This window comes from Castor canadensis, chromosome 14 (genome assembly GCF_047511655.1).
Source record: "Castor canadensis chromosome 14, mCasCan1.hap1v2, whole genome shotgun sequence".
In the NCBI taxonomy this organism is placed as follows: domain Eukaryota; kingdom Metazoa; phylum Chordata; class Mammalia; order Rodentia; family Castoridae; genus Castor; species Castor canadensis.
Window position 1 is genome coordinate 58,138,677 of NC_133399.1, and position 21,872 is coordinate 58,160,548.

The window sequence follows — 21,872 nt, forward strand, 5'->3', positions numbered from 1 at the left end:
ACATCACCTTGATCAAAATTAATTTTTAAAAAAGAAAGATGAAGGCTGGATGCCATGTCTCATGGCTGTAATCCAAGCTGCTCAGGAGACAGAGATCAGGAGGATCTCGGTTCAAGGCCAGCCTGAGCAAATAGTATGTGAGATTCTATCTCAAAAATACCCAGCACAAAACCAGGGCCGATGGAATGGCTCAAGTGGTAAAGCACCTACCTAAGAAGTGTGAGGCCCTGAGTTCACCTCAGTACCACCCAAAAAAAAAAAAAAAAAGAAAAGAAAGAAAGATGACTAAAGGAATATACCTAAGTTAACTTCAAAATGGATAGAGTGACACAGAATAGAAGTTTACAAAGACTCTTAATGGGAAAATTATGCAAGGGAAGCAACAGAGAAAAGTGACAGTGAAGAGAGAGGCAAGTTTTCACAGAGACATGGAAGAAAAAAATGAGAATATCTTACAGAAATGACAAGCAGAAAATGAGAAGGGAAGAAATGAAATAAAACAGACGTCTCTCCTGAACATTTGTCCCTAGGCTGTAGGACCCAAAGAGGAGCAACGCCTTCATGGAAATCCTGTGGGTAGCCTCCAAGGTCACACTGGAGGGAGCACTCCAGGGGCTCGATGCAAATTAGTTTTATACTTATTTAATTTATTTTTGAGACAGCGTCTCCATTTTTGGTTAAGTCAATATTAAATATTTATGTTATGACTAACCAGGTCTAGTCTCAGACTCATGAGCCTCCTGCCTCAGCCTCAGGACTGCTGGGGTCATAGGTGAGCACCCCATACTCAGCTTGACTCGGGCCTCCTTCGTAAGTGACCAAGTCAGCTGAGAGAAACAGCTCTGACCTTAAAACCAAAGGCAAGGAAAGGCAAAGCCATACTGAAGCGACAGTTTAAAACCTTGATTATGTGTCTGTGTGTAAGTCAAACCACAGTAAGTACTAACAGTTGTCTAGTATGTGGCCTGGGGGCGAGTTCCTTAATTTCTCTGAGCCTCAGTTTTCTCTTTTGCAAAAAAACAAAAAATTAATATAGCAAAGCATGCATATGTATAACACATCATACATCTCAGAGATGTTTTTCATTTTCCGTTTCCCTGAGCCAGGTTTTCAGGTGATAAAACTGACGCTTGGAGAAATGAAGTAGATAGCATAAAATTCCACAGATTCCCTGGTGGAACCTGAGTTCCCATACTTAATTCACTTCTCTTTGTAAATAGTCTCTACAGTGGGCATCAAAGAACCCTATAAAGTAAAAAATGTTATCCCCATTTATAATGAAAGAAACCAAGAGATACTCCACACCTCCAAGCTCCTTGGCATCCCAGCCAGGACCCAAGTTCAAGTATTTTGGTGCTAAGTTTGGGGCTATTTCAGACATACACCTGTTGTGAGTAAATGGAACAATATAGGTACAGGGACACACAGCTCGGAAACATACAATGCCATCTGGTCCCCTACTGCAGTGGACAGGCAAGGTTCCCACCCTCTGGGATCCCAGGCTTCAGTACTCTCCTGTGTCCAGAATATTCGCTGTTCTGATGATCTCCCTTAGACAAGATAACCATAGGAAATGAGCTCAGATTTCCTCCTGCCACCACTTCGGGGGAGTTCTGTTGGTGGACTCCTGAGGAGGGAGGGCTGGGGAGCGGCTCAGTGGTACAGCCCGAATCCCTGGGGTCCACCCCAGCACCTCCAAAACGAGTAAAGCAGGAGGGGAGGCCAAGAGGAGCCTGGGGGTCACACCCCATCTGCTGGGCTGCCCAGGACTCCCTGCAGAGAAAGAGTGTCCAGTGGCCAAGGCCGAGGGTTCAGGCCCAGTTGGCTCACTTTGGATGCAGACACCACCCTCCAGTCTCCAGTGCCTGGTCCAGGACACGCTCTGGCCAGTGCCGCCCTCCGGGCCACGTGGGACCCCAGCCCTGGCCGTCACCGCCCTAGCGCCCCTTAACAGGGATCGAGGACAAGCCGAGTGCAGCGGGAATAACCACCATTTGTTCTGGTTATCGCTGCCGGTATTGAAGCCAGATGTGTGTGCCGCGACACTGACATGGTCCATCTGGCCGGGCTTTACCACATCCACCCCAGGCCGCTAGAAGACAGGAGGTGAACATCTGGAAGTCATTGCAGCTGTCACGCTTCAAGGGGATCTGTGCCATAGAGAAGAGAATTCAATACGTAACTGAGCTAAATTATCCAGCTCATCTTGTCAATCCAGATTTCAAACGCGAGCAAAGACATGGCCTGCCCTCCCTCCCTGGGTGATGCCAGTGCAGGCACCCAGCCCACCAGGCAGCCCAGGTCGCCACATATAGGCTCTGGCCCAAAGTCATGTTTGTTACTGAGTGCCACGATTTTCTGTTGATCCTGGGTAGGCCAAGCTACAAGACCCTTTCTTTTTCCTTATGATCTGTTTGCTGAGAGTTTTATATTAAACACTGCTTAGCCTCTCCCCTCTCCCCACTAGTTCACACCCCCTTCCTTTTCCTGGCATCCCATGCTCTAGCCCTACCCTTCCTATTCAATTTTATCTTCTATTCCTTTCCAAGGCAAATGCTACTCCTTATCAAAGCTAAAATAAATCATAACAATGCTTATTATGACCCCAGCCTTTCCTCCTGTCTAGAATCCTTTGTTCTCTCCACGTCAGTCTAAATCTTTTCAAGCCTTCATGGTCCACCTCAAGTTTATTTCAATCCATGCAGCCCTTCCTGACTCATAAGCCTCTACTGATCTTTCTTCCAGGTTTCCCTAATTAAGTATAAGCTCACGAAGAGGAGATACTGTTTTGCATTTTCCTATCTCCTTCAGCAGCCAGCATTTCATGCTGAGGCACAGTCAGCCCTCTAGAAACCCTCATTGAATACGAGCATGAATTAATCTGTTTTAAAATCACCTGCTCTTTTCTTGTAAACTGCATTCTGTCAACTGGAGATTCTATTAATTTGGAATTCTCCCCGCAGTAATAATTGACTTAAAAAAGTGAAGTCTGATGGGAAAAGAACAAGGCAACAAGTGAAGGAGTGTAACTCCCATTCTACCAAGTGGGAACTCCCATTCCCACCAAGCTTCTAACCAGCTTGGTGGACAGTCATCTTGGATCTTATCCAAGGAGATCTTGTCCAATCTCCTTCAATAGAAGGAAAAGATTACAGCCAATGTCTTGTGTTAATCAATTTTCCATCGTTATGACAAAATACCTGAGGTAAATAATTTAAAAGGATGAAAGATTTACTTTGGCTCACAGTTTCAATCCATACTCACTTGACCCAGTTGCTTTGGAACTACAGCCATTGGTACATCATAGCAGCAGGAGCAAGGAGCATCACATAGGATCAGAAGGCTGATCATTTTATGGTGACTGAAGCAAAGAAAATAAAAAGGGGCCAGAGTCCCAATATCCTCTTCAAGGGCGTGCCCCAGTGTTCTAACTTCCTTCCACTAGGCTCTACTTCCTAAAGATTTCACTACTTACCAGTTGCTCTCAGGCTGGGGACAAAGCCTTTAAACATGGCCTTTAGGAGACATTTAAGATCCAAGGCGTATAGGCCTCTTCCTGGTAATGGACACTTTCCTGAGAAGAGGTAGATTCCATAAGAGCAGCTTTCTCCTCAGATTCTGGGATTAGAAGGCAGCAGTCTCCATCACTCAGTGTTTGCCTGCCCAGCACCAAAACAACATGAATAAATGAGTGACTTTGAGGAAGAGCAGGGAAAGGAAGGAACAAGCATGAGTAGCAGCAGGGCTTAGCTGTGATGGGTGCTCAGCATTTTCATAACCAGGACAAGCCATGGGAGCAAGCCTTGAGAAAGACTCGGCATCCCAGCCATACAGGGAACCTGCTCCAGCCCTGCCATATGGAATGGGCAAGAATGCAGGAGAGTCGCAACTAGAAAAAAAGGAGAGGGAATAGATATAGGAGAGGATGGTCAATAGACAGAAAATCTGCCACACAGCCAGTGAAGATGTTTGACTTTCATGGGAGTAAGGCCACTAACAAGACAAGAAGGGGATGGGAGTCAGCAGACCCAGGATGCCAGAGGATCTCTGCTGTTCTGCCCTGTGGGATAGGCAGGTGCCTTTTCCTCTGTGACCTTCATCTGTAAAATGAGACACTTGAATGAAATGTTCTCTCAAGTCTATAAGCTCTTATATTACATGATGGATTAGAGACCACTTTTGAACTCAAATCATTTCCGACCAAGCTTTAAATCCCAACTCTCGTCTGCCTTAAACTCATGTGTTCTAAGACACCCTCCCAGAAAGGAACTTCAGGCATTACATTCCTGAAATCTCTTTGCTTTGTCTCTTTAAATGGAAGAAGGAATTTTCTCCTTTACTCCCAGAGAGGAATCAATTGCAATAGGAAGATTGGTAATTAATGACCTAGAAAATCCTTCTTGAATGGGAATGATACTTAATTAAACTCCATTAAATCATAACTCCTGGCCTCTTGCTACTGAGTCCAGAACTGAGTAATTCCTCCACCCTGGGGCTATTAAATTAGAAGTGCATAACCTCTGGGGAATAACCTGCTTACCTCCACTATCTCTGCAGCCGCCTTCTGTCCAGTCTGAGCACTTTCACAAGATCATCAGTAGACATGCCAGACTCCTCTAGGAGAGAGGATGGTCATTTCTAACGTGTCTTGGTTTATGAGCAACTTGACAATTTGAATAACTACTAAAGAGCCAGGACTATATCATCCTCTAATAAAAAGCTAATAAAAAAGCTATTAATGCGTCCCATTAGTTGGCTGAAAATGAGAGGTTCTGTAATCATTGTCTTCAATCTGTAATCATTGCAAAAGTTGAGACTCATGGAGGAGACGCTCCTATCTCTCTCCTCCTGTTGACAGCACTTGTACACTTGAGCATCCAGCCTTTCCTTCCCTCTCCAAACCATCCTTCAGTCGCAAGTGTACCTCTTGTTTGCCCTGTACAATTCTTCTCTCCAAACTCTCCCCCTTTCCACGAACACGTCTTCTCATCCTCAGAGCTGTAGGCTAGGCCCTCAGGCCAGCCCTCCATGCCACTAAGCAATTTGAGGAGTCCCAGGGAGGCCCTCCTTTCTCAAAAAAAAAAAGTCCTCTTCTTATTCCTACTGCTAGAGTCCTTGGGGACCTTGAAGTTCTCCATTATCTACCAGCTTCCCTTTAAAAGCCTCCTGAAAGGGCTGTGTGTATACCATCCCCTTACCCCGCACAACCGTGTCTCTTCTTTCTCTGAAGTCCAAATGTCGTGCGGGATTTATTTGACACTTTTCATGCAAGGACTTGCTTATGACCTTGGGCAAATCACTTTTCCACTCTGCACCATAACTTCCCAACTTTCTAGAGTGACTAAGAGAAGAAGTCCCACCTAACAGCAGGAAAATCTAGTTAGGCCCAAGAACAAGCTGTGCCTGACAGCCCAGGGAGAAAGCAAGGCAAGCAGTGCTTACATTCATCCCGGCCCTGGTGCATGAACCAACGCACTGAGGCTAAGTGCCAGCTTGTGTGCATCCTGTTGCCCTAATTGTGTATATCAAGAGGATGATGAAGGGACAATGTTCTTCTTCCTTCCTTCCTTCCTTCCTCCCTCCCTCCCTCACTCCCTTCTTTCTTTTTTTCTTTCTTTCTCTCTCCCTTCGACCCTCCCTCCCTCCCTTCCTCCCTTCCTTCCTTCCTTTCTTCCTTCCTTCCATTCTTCCTTTCTTGGTGGTACTGGTGTTTGAACTCAGAGCTTCACACTTGCTGGCAGGCGCTCTGCCACAGCCCCAGTCCTTTTTGCTTTAGTTATTTCTCAGATAGGGTGTTGAGTTTTTGCCGAGGGTGTGTAACCGCCCAGCCCAACAATGATCTTCTTTGGGTCTCCCTCACTTGCCTAGCATTGTCCAAAGCATGAAAGTTAGTGTAACTGATTTAATCTTGTGCTTACTGTTCTTCAGAGGACTCGGCGTGCCTCTAAAGAAGGGTATGGTTGTGTGGAGATGGTTCACACCTGGAATCCCAGGTACTTGGAAAGCAGAGGTTGGCCCAGTTCTAGGCCAGCCTGGAAAAAAAATTAGCAAGACCCTGTCTCAGCAAACTTGGTGGTTCATACCCACAATCCCAGATTCATAGGAGGCATGGGTAGGAGAATCACTGTCCAAAGCCAGCCCAAGCAAAAATCATGAGACCTTATCTGAAAAATAACTAAAGCTAAAAAGACTAAGGGCATGACTCAAGTGGTAGAACACCCAAGTGACAAGGCCCTGAGTTCAAACTACAGTACTTCACAAAAAAAAGAGGGTACTGTTGGTACAGCTCGGGGTCTATTTAAATGGAACCCACCTGAAGGAACAAGAAGAAATTCATGGTTTTAGGCACCAAGGATGCTCTGCTTCTGATGTTTTAGCAACAAATGTGGCCTTTATTCTTCCAGCAGCTAAGGCGTAAGGGGCCGCTCAAGGGACCCCCTGCTCCCTAGGTGAATAGGTACAAATAGTTTTTCATTGACACCCAGTCACTCCTTGGTAGGGAAGGCAAAACACTGGCAGAGAAGTCCCAGGAGAATGGGCAACAGGGTAGGTTGCTAGAAAGGCCTTTGGAGAAAAGAAATTCCTAACACAATCTTCAAATTTCCATCCTACAACTCTGTTGCTGAGGTTGGGCACTTCTGAGATATTCCCACAATGCACACAGTTCATTAGCATGGCTCAGGATGGAAGTCATGTGTCACCACAGGCCACTGGACACATGCTCAGATGTTCCCTATAATAGTTCCTTCCAGGAAGGAAGCTCCATCTTAATATGTAGGGTAGGCATTTTCAAATGAGAAACATAGTATTTTTCTCTTTTACTCAATCATACCCTTTGGAAGGAAAAATAGAGCAACCTTCTATTTGTAGATTCTTAAGCCTAAGTGCTAACCAGCTTCAAAAGTATCCCAGAACACCCTGTTAGATAAAGCTTCCAGGGCTGGGGATGTAGCTTAGTAGTAAGAAAGAAGAGAGGGAGAGAGAGAGAGAGAGAGAGAGAGAGAGAGAGAAGATAAAGTTTCTATCACTGACTTGGGGGTGAACACATCACCTCCACTGACTACCAGCTCTTAGCCCTCAAATTCTCAAATCACACTGCTCAGATTCATTTAGTCAGATCAACCCCAACTGCCCTTGGGTGTCAATCAGTTTTCCATCAGTATAACAAAATACCTGTGATAACTAACTTATAAAGGGAAAAGGTTTATTTTGGGCCTTCCAGTCCATAAGTTGGCCCAGTGGCTCTGGGGCCTACGGCAGCATACCATAGTAGAAACATGGTTTTGCAGTGGAGCAAAGCCACCTGCCTCGTGGCCAAGAAGCAAAAGAGAAAACAAGAAAGAGGCCAGAAACCTGCAATTCCCTTCAAGGGCAGGCCCCCAATGACCTGAAGTCCTCCCCCTAGCCCCCATCTGTTATGGCTTCCACCACCTTCAACTATCACCACCCTGGCAATCAGCCTTTAGTACATGAACCTTTGGGGGATGCATAAACTCCAAGTTCTAGCACCTTGCACAGATGACTCAGCCTGACCTCTGAAGTTAATGCCAGTTCCCAGCAGATGGAATTCTCTTCTTCTGGTTCCTCCTCTGCTTCCACATTCCTTCCCAATTGCCGCTTTACAAAGCATCTTCTCTGATGCTGCTTTCTCAGATGAAGGCCTTTCCTACTGCTGGGTTCTCAAAATTATTTCCACTGCCATAGGGGAGCCCCGTAGGAAAGTACCCACAACCCACGCTGCCACCTCCGCCATTCAGTTGCACTTGGAAGTTGAATTTGCTTTGCTCCAGGCTGCCCTAACCATCATCTCTTAAAACCAACCTAACAGTGGAAGATGACTTTATGAGGTCACAGGTCCAGCCTCCTGCTTCTAGACAGGTGACTCTCCAAATCCTACTGAGAGCCCTGCTACTTTTGATTTACCCTTTCAGCTGAATTCTTCCTTAGATTAAGCCTGACTTTTTCCTGTCCTCATTTAGGCCTCAGTTCTCATTCCATCTTTTGTAACCACGACAGATGATGGAGTGTTTTCTTTCCGTCCTTAGCCTTCTCCTCAGCAGAGAAAGTTTCCCCAGAAATAAAACTCTGATTGTTCAACTGCATCCTTCCACTCGCCTCCTCTAAGCACCCTCTAAATCAGACTCGAGGCTCCAGTGGGAGCAATATCCTTTCTCTTGCAGCTGGTCTGAGTTTTGTTGTCTGGGAGACTGGGCTTAGAAGGGCTTGAAGTTAGAACTGAGGCGAATGAAGCTTTAAATCTCCAGCACTTAACAGTTTCTCTGCAGCCTCAGAGGTAACCGCATTTGCTTGCTTGCTCTCAGCTCTCTGTATATCTATGTAATCTCTGTGTGCTGGAGCCTGACACCAGCCCTCTGTCTCCACTGCCTTGCTCATGCTGAAAGAAGGAAGGCTGGGGAAGAAAAATTAATAGACACCAACTCATAAAAATAGCAGGCTCTCTGGAGCACACATGAAGAAATAATTAAACAGATTAAAGCCGGGGGGAGTGGAAAGAGAGGTGTGGGGGACTTAGTTGGGGGAGACTGACGCCTCTGGTTTCATGTCTAGAGGAGCCATGGCTCAGTGGGAGGGATTTTTCTGCTCTTTTCTTCCTTCTGCTGGTTCATGGCTGAATACTGTTAAGTCCTTAAGCTCTTTAATGCTGGGATGATGGAGCATCAGACTGTGCCGCACCCTAGTGGGAAAAGTAAATTTGATATGTATTGGAGGGTTAAAATGTGCCAGGTACAATGCTAAATGCTTCATATCCTGGCTGATTGTCGATTGTGCAAAGTTTGAAAACTTCAGAAAGAAGCTCAGTCTCTTTGCTATGGCCCAGGAGGAGCACTGCCTAACAGGCTGGTGATTCTCAGGCCAAAAAAAATAGCTTCTCATTTTACCCTCTTTCCTGCCCCCTCTGCCTTCAGTCTTCAGAAGTCAGGGAGGCTGGTATTTAGAGATCATTGAAACATCTAAATATGTCTAGGTCAGCAAGCTTCTAGTGAGTCGGGAGGATGGTGAGGAGCTGGGGATGTGAACAAAGTCCTCCCTTCTTTGGTATATCCATACCTCCAGCCTTATTTCCTTTGAACTCAAATGGAAATCACCCACAAGGGGGAAAACCTCGACTGCTGCCCTATCCCCATTCCTTTCCAAGTTTTCAACAATTTGAGGTTCAGAATGCAGGTGCCCTGTCCAGGGAAGGCAGGCCTGGGTGACGGCCTCAGAGCAGTGCTGGCAGCAAGAACACAGAGCAGGAAAGAAAAACAATTCAGGACCTCCCAGACCCTACTTCTCCACTCCTACCATGGAAACTGGAGGACGTTCCCTGAGCACAGAATATATTCAGACCTTCTTTAGGTCCTCTTAGAAATGTTTCATAATTTTCAGTGATCTCTCATAGCTTCTGTTAGATTCATTTCTAAGTATTTGATTTTTTGTGCTTTTGTTTCTTCTTTTTGAGTGCTTGGGATTGAACCCAGAACCTCATGCATCCTAGGCAAGCACTCTACCACTGAGCTACACTCTTAGTCCTATAAATGGTATAATTTAAACTTTTTTTACTAGAATATAGAAGTACATTTGATTTTTGCATATTGCTCTTTATCTAGTGACCTTACTAAACTCACATATTAATTCTGATTTTATCTGGGGGGTTCTTTCAGATTTTCCACATAATCTACAAACAATGGCAATTTCATTTCTTCCTTTAAAATTATTTTTTATTTCTCTTTATGTTCTTTAAAAGTGACAACTGAATGACGTACTTGTAAAACACCCACTATGGGTGGATGATTCCAAGTTTACAGAATCAAAAAACCGATAAATGAATACATGAAGTATCTAACCCTACACACACAAAAAACCCATTTGTCATTACATAATCCATTTGTCTTTATGTCCTCCTATGCTTGGGTTGGGATGGGTTATAAAGTGTGGAAGAAACCAAAAAGAGAGATGGGAGCACATATTAGTCATTCATCCCTTCACTCCTTTGAATGAACGTGGATTGACTAACAGCCTTCTCGGGGCCAGGCTCTGCTCTTAGATGGGAATCTGCCTCTTGTGGAATATACATGATACCAAATCAAAACCAAAAAGCAACGTAACTTATTTTCTGACTTATCTGCGAAGGACACAGAAGGCCCAGATCTATGTATACTCTAGGAGGGTTTGACTATCTTGGAACTGAAGGGGGGTATTGATCGGCCCCCTGGCTTTTAGGGACACCTGGCCTTATGTCCTTTACTGAGATTCTGCCTCCTTGGAATTTGCTGGAATTTCAGTGAAGGTTGCATTGCTAAATGCAAGTTCTCTTCCATTCTGTCACCAAACACTTCCAGGGCGACTGGCCTAGTGGTGCCAGTGGTACAAACCAGCCCTACAATATACCGACTGGGAAGGAACCTGTGACCCCAAGAGTAGTTCTGGATGCTAGGGCTCAGCCAGAGCTGACTCAAGATGATTGGTCAGTGTTCTCCCCGGGAAGACTCTGGAGGCCTCTGGAATGTGGGGAGTTTACAGAACAGGCCTTTGACCCTTTCCTCCCCATGAGCAGCCTTCCTTCCCCTCTAGGTGGGTCACCTGACCTTAGCAGGTCTGTGGGACAGCACAAGCCAGCTTTCCCAGACAGAACTAACCATCAGCTGCAAAGATGTCTTCTCTACTTCTGTCACAAGGACCTAGACAGTCATAAAATAGTCCTGATAGCTAGACCCAATTGGTCAGATTTTATGAATGAGGCCCCCACTACAAAACTCACTCATTTCAAACTCCACCCACAATGTGAGTCCTTACCTATAAGGCACTTTCACTAACAAAATCTCATAAAATCATAACAATCCCAACACAGAGATGGGTAAACTGAGGCTCAGAAAGGCCAACTGGCTTTCCCAAGGTCACACTTGCAAGGCAAGATAGAACTCAAAGCAAAATTGTCTAGGGAGAACTCTTCTGACTCTAACTTCCAGTTTCTTTGCCATGGGGAGGTGGGAGGGTAAGAAGGTAAACCTAGCAGCCATGCTTACAGATAGCAAGATTTCCCAGGTCCCCCTGTGGAGATCCTCCTCCAGTGTGAATCCAGCCATTTTCCAAGACTCTTATTCTTGTCCAAGGGGATAGAATCATGACTTCCAGCCAGGGCTCTCCCCATCTCTACTTCCTCTGCCTCTCCATTGGGTACCTAGAAGCTGAGAGTGTGAAAACTGGTGGAATTTCAGTGCTGAGGTGCACACTGTCTCCATGAATGGCTGTCTCCTGGTCTCCAAGGCTGGACAAGCAGCCAGTTGTCAAGCAAGCCAGTCTGTAGACACCCCTTCCCAGCTGGCAGCAGAATGTGGGCACCCCCTGCCTGGAGTGTGAGGCTGGCTGTCTGCACCAAGGCATCCGGCTTGAGCTAATGAGCTGTTGGCATGGACGGGCAATTATTTTAGCTCTTTTAAAATCCTGCCAAACTTGCTGGTATGGCATGGCGTTCCCTTAATGACTCAGGCCTGAAATCAAATCCTCTGTGCGGCAATGGCACTCCCTGAGGACGCTACCCACCCCTGCCACTGCCTTCATCAATGCCTAACTCTGAGCAGCCTCGGCAGCCTCATCCCCGAGGCCTCCACACAGAGTCCTCAGCTCAGGAGGCTTGCTGGTGCAGGAAGTCCCAGATATTCCCAGACCCTGGACTGGAGCATGTAGACCAAGCTCCCACTCCAGAGAGGCGGGACCCATCGATTCTAGGGTTCTAAGAGGCCTTCAAAATGGTTGCATTCTGGAGCCAAGCAGCCCTTGTTGACACATCTCAACCCCTCTGATACCACCTTCTGCCCTGGTCTCCCTTTCCCCGCATGTTGGTGCCATGGTGGCCTTTCCCCAGCCACAAGCTGCTCTCAAGAGAGGACCTGAGAAGCCCAAAGTCCTTAATCAACAGACGTGGCTGGTTGGAGGGTGGATCCACACATACACATTCTGCAAAGTGGTCTCTTCTCAGTTGTTCAAGGTAACCACTCTGACATGGGGCTTTGATGCTGCTGAATGCTTACAGAGGTGGTGTGAATGCAGGGCCCTGGGAGGCAGTGAAAAGTCTGTCCAGGCTGGCCCCCCACTCAGAGCTGGCTCACACAGCCAGAGCCCCAGGCTCTGCCCCTGCCTGGCTCATTCCAACTTGCCGGCCAGTGCACGGTGCCCCTGGGTTCATGGGATGGAGAGGACCCCTCTCTGCTTCCCAGAAAAGCCACCATGTCCTCTCTTTCTAGAACAAGGCAGCAGCAGAACTCAGGCATCTTACTGGCTTGCAGTTAGAACTTCATTCCACCCTGTGGCATATACCAGCTAAAGGCCCAAGGGCTTGTCCTCTCCTCCGCTGACCTGTTTATTTATTTATTGCTTGCTTGATTGATTGATTATTTATTTTTGTGAGCCCAGGGCCTCACACATGCTAGGCAAAGGCTCAACCACTGAGCTACATCCCCATGTCTCCCCCGCAAAAGTCTCAGTCCCTTTTCTGTTGCTATAACTGAGCACCACAGTCTGTGTAATTTATAAAGATAGAGGTTTATTTAGCTCCTGGTTTGGGAGACTGGGGAGTCCAAGCCCATGCCACTGGAATCTGCTCACCAGCTGGTGGGGGCCTTCGTGCGACATACACAGCAAGTGGCTAGCTCTGGTCTCTCTCCCTCTTCTTACAAAGCCATTAATGCGTCCTGCACACCCATCCTCACGACCTCCTCTATCATCTGACTCATCACCTCCAAATACCACTAACCTGTGACTTTGGGGATTAAGTTTCCAATACGTGAAAATGTGGTGCACACATTCAGACTGTGACACCACTCTGTCCTTCCCTCCAGTCCCTCTCTGATTCCAATCATCTCCCCCACTTAATTTTCCTAGTCTCCTTGCTTCCTTCCTCCTCTCTTGCTTTTTCTTCTTATTTTTCCCTCTTTTCTTCCTTCCCTCTGCCCTGCTAATTCTCTCTCCTCATCCTCATTTCCTCTTATTTCCTTTCCTCCTCCTCCTTTTCTTTTTCTTCTCCTTCTTGTTGATTTTGGTAGTATCAGGGTTTGAACTCAGGGCCTTGTGCTTGCCAGGCAGGTGCTTTACCACTTGAGCCATGGCCCCAATCCTTTTTTTTTTGCTTTAGTTATTTTTCAGATAGGGTCTTGTGTTTTTGCCTGGGCCCAGCCTCAGACCACAATTCTCCCACAATGCCTCCTGAGAAGCTGGGACCACAGGAATGCATAACCATATCTGGCTTGTTTGTTGAGGTAGGTTCTCACTAACTTTTTATGTGGGCTGGCCTCAAACCTAGATCCTCCCAATCTACTTCCCAAGGAGCCGGAATTACACGTGTGAGGTACCACACCCAGCTGACTCCCTCTCCTCTTCTGCGGGAGCATTTGTTCTTCTACATGAAGCTAGAAAGGCCCCCCAGGGATGGTCCTGCTTCTCCTTACTGCTTTTGTGAGTCCCTTGCTCACAGCAAGGCCTCGGGGCCATGGTTCCAGTGGGCCAGGCATGGCATCTTGCTCTTTCCCTGTTGTAAAGGAAAGGTTGAGATAGCAGGTGGAGTAAGTCCACGTGGGGGCCTTTTGTCTTGGGCACGCTGTACTTCTCTAGATGTTTTGCCAAGCCACACGATGAGCAGAGGCTGCTCACGCAAACCACTCCAGGCCTCTGTTGCACCTTTGTAAAATCAAACTTCATCTCATTAACACAGTCCGGGCCTATGATGACCATGGTGGCATTTGATGTCCCCTCCGGTGGTTTTCAGGCTAAGAAGGAGATAAGACAACAGTTCAAGGTGGAGAGGAAAATCAGGAAGGCACAGACAAAGATCTCCATGGGAGAGACAGAGGGACAGTGGCATTTGCTGGCTTGGCCACGGTGAGGAAAAGAGCTTCCTGGTGGAGGAGGCTACAGAGCCCAAAGGCGACAGCCCGTGCAGGGAAGAGATGAGTGTCTCGGATGTGAGCGACAGGCACAGAGGCAGTGACAGACTCTGGCTGGACAGCTTAGGGCTCCGAGAAGCTCCGGGTTGTACAGTAAGAAGGTTCCAATGTCCTCGTGTGCACCAGACTGCCTCCCTCTCGCCTATTCGAGGTCATCCCTCCAGCCATTTTCCCTTCCTCCCCCACGCGGTTAATGCTTCTCCTTTCCCATAACCTTCCTGTCAACAAACAAACATGCTATTATCCCCGTCACAAGACACAACAAAAGCCTCTCGGCCCCAGTCCTCTGCTCCCGCCTGGCACAAAGCTCGGTCCCCACCTCTCCTCCCGCAGTCTCAACCCTTCATCCCCACGTCCACGAGTGACCTCCAGTGACCTCCACACCGCTCAGTCCACACTTTACCTTGAAGTACACCTGCACCTGCTTCTGGCACTGCCTCTCCCAGCCTTCCTCCCGCCTCCTTGTCGCCTACCCTTGCTGTTTCCTTCCCATCTCTCCCACCTCTTCCCCTTGGAAAATGCTGGACTCGGTGTGGTCCTCGGCACTTTTTTTTTTTTTTTTTCATCCAAGGTTTGCTGATTGCAACTTTTTCTTTTGCACTAATTTTTTTCATTGTGGTCAAATATACGTAACATAAATTTTACCATCTCAGGGGGCTGGGGATGTAGCTCTTTGGTAGAGCATTTGCCTAGCATGTACACAGCCCTGGGTTTGATCCCCAGCACCACACACAAAAAACTGTTTTTCCACCTTAACTCTTTCAAAGTATATGGCTCAGGACTATTAAGTACGTTCACATTGGAGGCTTTGTTTGTTTCGTGGTTTTGCTTTTTGAGACAAGGTGTCACTATGTAGCCCAGGTTGACCTCATGATCCTCCTGCCTCTTCCTCCTGAGGGCTGGGATTACAAGCATGTACTACCACACCCAGCACTCACATTATTTTGAAACAGATCTCCAGAACCTTTTCATCTTACAAAACTTAAACTCTGTCCCCATAACCAACATCTCTTTCCCCCCAAGTCCCTGGCTACCACTATTCTCTTTCCTCTTTCTGTAAATTTGAGCATTCCAGAAACTTCATATAAGGGGACTCGTACGCTGCCCGTCTTTTCGTGTCTGGCATATGTGACTTAGCGTGACGTTCTCTAGGGACATGCGTGTGGTAGCAGTGGCAGGATTTCCCTCCATGGCAGCACGTTCTGTTCACCCACCCATCTGCGGAGAGGCACATCGGTTACTTCCGCTTGGTAGTACTGGTGAGTGCTGCTGCTATGAGCGCGGCTGTGTGGCTGTGCCTAGTTCTTTTGGGTCTATACTCAGAAGTGGGTTCTCTGGATCCTGAGGATCCACACATCTGTCTGGTCTCATCCCGTGTCACATCTGGAAAGAGATTTGCTAATGACTTGCAGGCATCCATCTCCAGCTCAGCTCTCTCCAGTATCGACCTAGCTACCCGCTTTCATATCCAGCAGCCAGCTGGATCTTCATGCTTACCAAACCAACTTGTCGTTTTCTCTTCCCACCCCTCTCTGTCCCAGTTAGTGACAACGCCATCCTTGCACTGGCCCCAGTGGGACACTTGGCATCATCCTTGCCCTCTTTCTGTCACACTTCACTCCAGCACATCAGAAATCCTGTTGGCTCAGCTTCCAAATATGCCCACAGTGTGATCGCCTCCACTTACCCACTTCTCCCCCGGTCCACGCCACCATCCTCTCTCACCTGGATCATTGCCGTAGCTACCAGGTGTCATGCTTGTCCCCCTTTCTTACAGCCTCCTCTCCAGGAAATAGCCAAAACTCTTTTTAAAGATTTTTAGTTGGGTTACAGCCATCATCTCCTTTAAACCCTCCAGTGAGGCCAGACATGGTGACCCACACCTGTAATCCCAGTTTCTCACAAGGTGGAGACTGGCAGGATCGTGGTTTGAGGACAGCCTGGTGCAGTGGTTATGGACTCGCCATCTCACCAAGCAAGCTGGGTATGACAGTGTGTGTCTGTGATCCCAGCTACACGGGAGGCATAGGTCCTGTACAGGATCACAGTCCAGGCTGCCCTGGGTAGAAATGTGAGACTCTTTCCAAAAAATAACTAAAGCAAAAAGGGCTGAGGAGAATGACAGAAGTGGTGTAGCACTTGCCTGGGAAGGCCCTGAGGCCCAGAGTTCAAACCCCAGTACTGCCAAAACAAAATAAAATTAAAGTAAACCCTCCAGTGGCCTCCTGCTTCCGTCAGGAAGATGCTGAAAGCTTTGCTAACCAACAGACAGACCCTACATGGCCTGGCTCCCACTAGCCGTGTGACCTCATCTGTGACTAAGCTCTGCTGGTGAACCAGGTATCTGTGGTGCGTGGCGAGGCGGCAAAGGCTTATTATCAGCCCAGGCAGCAGGCGGGTGTGGCCCCACTGTCCTCTGTGCTTCTCACAGGGCTGCAATCAAGGGAGCAGCTGGGCGATGGCCTTTGCACAGCTCACCTGGTCATGGGCAGGACTCGGCTCCTGTGTTGCTCACTGGCTGTCGGCCACAGGCCCCTCACAGTTTCTTGTCACACACTCTCCATGGGGCGACTGACAGCAAGACAGGTGGCTCCCGCTGAGTGAGCCAGTGAGAGCAGACAGGCAAGATGGAAACCAGAGTCTTTTTGGATACAATATCTCCCATATTCTATGGATTGGAAGCAAATCACACTTGAGGACAGGGGATGAGATAGAGCATGGATCCCAAGGGGTGGGGACCAGGGGACCCACAGAATCACATGGTATTGTTTTCCACACACCCTCCCTCGGTGGCATGGCCTCTTTGTTCCTGAACCTCCAGACTTGTGCCAGCGCCCACTGCCTGGAGGCTCTTCCTCTTTGGAGTCTTTGTTCAAATGTTCGAATGTCCCCTTTCCTGTGAGGATTTCTCTGATCACCTTATTTAAAATTTCACTCCCCCCCTTCCTTGTCTCTGCTTTATTTTTCTACAGAACATGAATCATCTTCTAATACCCTATAATTTTCTGTCCTGTTTGCCTGTCTCCTCCATTAGCACACAACTCACAAGGACAGGGATTTTTATGTGTTTCACTCTTGCGTCCCCAGTACTGAGAACAATGTCTGGTACACAGTTGGTGCTCAGTACATGAATGAATCCTGTAGGGAGGTAAATGCTTCGAAAAATATTGTCAGGAGCACCAGTACATAAGGAAGACGAAAGGTTCTGTTAAAACCAGAGGTAGGATCCCAAAGTCTGGCTCCACCCGCCCCACGCCCTTTTTGAGGGGACTCACTACGCTCTGGGGTTCTCTCAGAGCACCGTGTACAGTTTTGTTTTGTTTTTTAATATAACAGGGAAAGCACTCTGAGCCCCTCTCCCCCACCATGCGGGCTCTAGATACTCCCACCAACCAGCCAGATCGTTTCAGCCATAGAAAGGAGCCCTACAACGCTACCCCACCTCTACCACCCACCCCAGAGCCTGATGTGTCAACCCAACTCCTTCTCATTCAAAACTTTGTTCCATTCTTGGTCTCAGAAAAGTGAGAAAATATTCAGAGACTCACTGTTGCAAAAGGCCTTGAGATTACTTAATGTAACCCTCTGTTCTCTGGTTTTCAGTCATTAAGTCATTCAACAAACCTTGAGTCCCTACTCCATAGGAGCCAGACACTGTATAAAGACAGCAAGAGCAGAATGCCTTCCCTACTGAAGTCCACCAGGGAGCCAGCAAATCCTGAGACATTGTCTCAGTTCCCTCTGTTTGAACCCTCAGTCCCTGCAAGCTCACTACCTCCCAAGGCCACCCATTCCCCTGCCAATGGCACCAGCCGCAAAACTGTTCTTTTTATGAAGCCGAATCTGCTTTCTTGCAACTTCCGCCTTTGGTCTTAATTTTATCCTCTGGCTCCACACTGAATAAATCTATTCCTTTTCCAAATGACAGCCTTTTAAGTATTGGAAAACAGTAATTAAATCCCACAGGGCGCTCTCTATAGACTTGTGGCCACATGGTGGGGGTGGTGATGATCTGCAGTTGCCCTGACCCAGTGAAGAATCAGGAGGCAGGAGGAATGGGTGCCCATCTTGTAGCAGGAGAGGGGCTTCTAGGTCCCTCCTGCATCCAGCTTGAGGCGCCAGGTCTCAGGCGGCCAGGCGCAGGGAGGAGGCCGTGAGGGGCTTGGGTTGGGCAGCTGGGTAGCTGGGCCAGGGAGGCGGCAGCAGAATTAAACAGGGTTTTGTGTGTTCTTTGTTTCAGCCCAACACAGCTTTCCAAATAATTGCCTGCCTGACGCAACAGGGCCTGCCAGGCTCCAGGGCGTAAATCTCCCGACAAGAGGCCAGTTTTTGGCTTTCTCCTGCATAGCCCCAGCCCAGCTCTTCTGGGGCCAGCCCAGCACGTCTTGAATTCATTAAAGTTTGGGCCTCTTGGCCAGGCTGTCTCCGGGCTCCTGCCAGCGCTGGGGGCTGCTGGGCACAGGTCTGGCTGCCCTTTCTGCAGGAGGCCAGGCAGGCCCAGGGAGGAGGCCAGGAGGTCATGGGGTGCAGGAGGAAGGAGAGAGGGAGGAGCAGAGAGGAGTGGGTGGAAAAGTGACACAACCGTAGCTATTTGGTGGCTGGCTGAGCAGCCTAGGAAAGGAAAGAAACAATCTCAAAAACTCAAGGGCCAGAATGTGGGGTAACCGTAGGGTGCTGCCCAGCTGCAGGAGGATGACTCCTGACATCTTCATTCCTGGCTGCAGGGAGAATGGAGGGAATTCAGGGCCGATTTTCTGCACTGTACTTCCCCTCTTCCTCCCTCTATCCTCTTTTCCACGCACTTGTCTCCACTTAAAATGTACAGAAATAAGTAAAAACACCCTCTCGCTTCCTTTCCCCTCCCCTACGGTCACCAACTTCCTGGCCGCTCAATCTGCACCCAAGACTCACTCCCTGCTACTCACAAGTGCACGAATAAGTGGCTCTCACATCCCCTCAGGCCACCCTCCTCTTCCACAAGGCTCTAAATGTCAGCATCCTCCTGTCCTTGGGGACTCTTAGACAGCCCAAGTGAACAGAGAAGTCAGTCCTTAAAAGTTCACCAGAATGTCAGCCCACAGAGGGCAGCACTAACCAAAGATCTGTCCTGACCATCCACCACACCCAGATGGTGGCCTGCCCCATGTCTACCTGCTAATGGGTTCCCATAAGTCAGGCCTGGTGGTGCACACTTGTCATTCCAACACTTGGGAGGCTGAGGCACTTGGGAGGATCTTAAGTTTGAAGCCAGCCTAGACTAGAGAGTGAGACCCCATCTTAAAAAAAAAAAAAAAAAGGCAGAATTTTCCAGCAGGTTGGGTCCCCTTCACAGCCCATCCGCCAGGTGTGTCAAACCTAGCACCTTAACCTTCTTGTGCCTACAGCTAGCAAAGCATGCTGTGTAAGGATGAATTAAAAACTCTTGTTTTGGGGCAACCTGAAGATACTTGCCTTTCAATCTTTCCTAATTGTGGGATTAACACACCTAGGGTTGGCGCCCTGCAGGGGAAGGTGTTTAGAGGGCCAAGTGTTCTTGTCAGGGTCCCCTTATCAGGGTCATGACCTGACAAGGCACCTGAACCCTTGCTTTCCCGGGGGCAGGGTGGGGAGACAGCCTCCACCACCATCCTACGACACTGTGTTAGGAATCTTCTATTCTTCATTCTAGAGTGGAGAAAGGCTAGGAAATGTCACCCTGGTGCACGAAGGGCCTGTGACATCCTTGTACCCCTGGATGTCCTGGACACATGGAACTCAGTGTGTTCATTCCAAATAGATTAACCTAGACACATTCCAAACCAGGACACCGAGTCCTGGGCTGGGCCTCTCTGTGGGCCCAGCCTGTGGTTTGTACCCATGCTGGAAAAAACACCAAGAGCTCCACCCCTTCACTGAGGACCAGTCAAACCCACAGCAGGCCCGGATGTGGTGTGCACAGCCCGGAACTGGGCCTTGGAGCTTGGTGTGCATCTCACCTGAGAGTTTTTGGGGGACCTTGCTATCACCTCCAGCATCACCATGGAGTGTCCTTTCTCTGTGTCCAGATGTGCATGACATGGGGTAGGTGGCTGCGGGGGTCATCTTCACAGCATGAGGAACTCTGCAGTCAGGTTCTACTCCAGCCTCTCCCCTGCGAGGATTGGTCTACACATGGGCTGTAAGCAAGCTTCTCTTCTCCAATAACCCTGTGCAGAGGTCTTTGGGGGATCTGGCAGAGAACCGATTTGATTCGGTTGGTGGTCTCTGCCACACAGCTAACAAGCAGCAAACACCCCCTTCAAAAGGAAAGGCTTGTCTTTGAAGCCTGCACGGAGCCGCCCAGAATACCACAGCCTCCAGCCCGCAGCACTTCCCGCAGGGCCCTGGAGAAGTCCTCCGGGTGGGATCAGAGAGTGTGTCCCACATGGGGAGCAGGAGAGAGTCTGCCAGCCGCCCGTGCACGCCCAGCCTGGGCCTCCTCGCTGGCAAAGGGGAACCTCTTCGCTTTGCACCCTACATGTTGTGCGTGCAGGAAGATTTTAATAAGTACCATTTGCTGAGCAATGAATTCTGTCTGTCCCCATGTGTCAGCATGTGCCACAGCCTTGTTTCTCTCACAAACTTTATTTTAAAGAGAAAGCCACTGAGGATCAGCAACCCCACCTGAGGTCTAGCTGACATCCAAGACCACATATTTCAAATATGGCAAATTAATTGTGCTTCTTTAAAACTTTGGAAGTAAATCTTGATCCTCATGTGTATGGGGTCCCTGTGCTTAGGACCAAATAGAAATCAATCTGTGTCTAGGATAAGTCGTGCTGTCAGCCCAATGCACAGATCTAGGGGAATTTGGAAAGGTCCTCTTACTTGGGGCCCCTCCACCCTGCTCCCCACTTACACAACTGTTCAGTGGGATTTCTGAGTAGAGGCACTGCTGACTTCTAGAGAGTGAAGAACAGTGAAGATAATGGGTGGCTTCTTCCTAGTGACTTTGTGAACCAGCTGCAGACTGTTGGCTTGACTCCTGCACAGGAGTAGCCTGAGTGTTAAGTCTGGAAGGTGAATGCCTTCCAGAATTGGAAAGAAGCAAGTTGTAGAAGTGGTGTGAGCAAGAGTGAGCTACCAAGACTAGACTGAGCATGTACCTAATGCTCAAAACTCATAGCGGTGAGAGCAAGTGAGTGAAGGTGTGTGTGTGTGCATGTGTCTATTAATCCACATTCTGTTGCTATAACAAAATACCCAAGGCTGGGTACTTTATAAAGAAAAGAGGTTATCTCACAGTCTTGGAAGTCTAAGAGGATGACATCAGTATCTTCTGATTTAGTGAAGGCTTCTGGGTACATAATAATGTGCAAAATAGCATAATGGTGGGAGTGTGTGAGAGGGGGAGAGGTCACATGGCAAAACAGGAAGCCAGAGAGATTTGGGAGTTCAAGCTGGCTCTTTTATAACAACCCACTCTCACAGGAACTAACGAGGATCCTACAAGAACTACATTAATCCTTTCTGAGGATTGCTACCTGCCTAGTCTTACCTCTTTTATTTTTTTCTTTTTCAGTACTGGGACTTGAACTCAGGGCCTTCACCTTGAGCCACTCCACCAGCCCTATCTTTGTGAAGGATTTTTTGAGATAGGTTCTCACAGAACTATTTACCCAGGCTGGCTTTGAACCGTGATCCTCCTGATCTGTGCCTCCTGAGTAGCTAGGATTACAGGAGGGAGCCACCAGCGCCTGGCTTTGGCCCCACCTCTTACTGTATACCACACTGAGCACCAAGCTTCCAGCTGTGAACCTTTGGGGACACATTCAAACCATATCTGAACCCTAGTTGTATGTGTGTGTGTGTGTGTGTGTGTGTGTGTGTGTGTGTGTGTGTCCCAGAGCAGGGAGAAATAAAGACCCTCAAGACTCTTGCAAACTAGTTGAGAAGAAAAGGCCATACATATTA

General features: G+C 48.2%; 1 long non-coding RNA gene across 1 annotated transcript; it reads right to left on the reverse strand.

Moving 5' to 3' along the window:
* Positions 1 to 3,481: 3,481 nt before the first annotated feature.
* LOC141416425 (uncharacterized) lies at positions 3,482 to 20,266 on the reverse strand. Its single transcript, XR_012441151.1, has 3 exons — positions 19,916 to 20,266; positions 4,541 to 4,616; positions 3,482 to 3,659 (listed from the first exon to the last, which is right to left on the reverse strand). It is a non-coding gene; the product is annotated as an uncharacterized lncRNA (long non-coding RNA).
* Between the last annotated feature and the right edge of the window lie 1,606 nt (positions 20,267 to 21,872).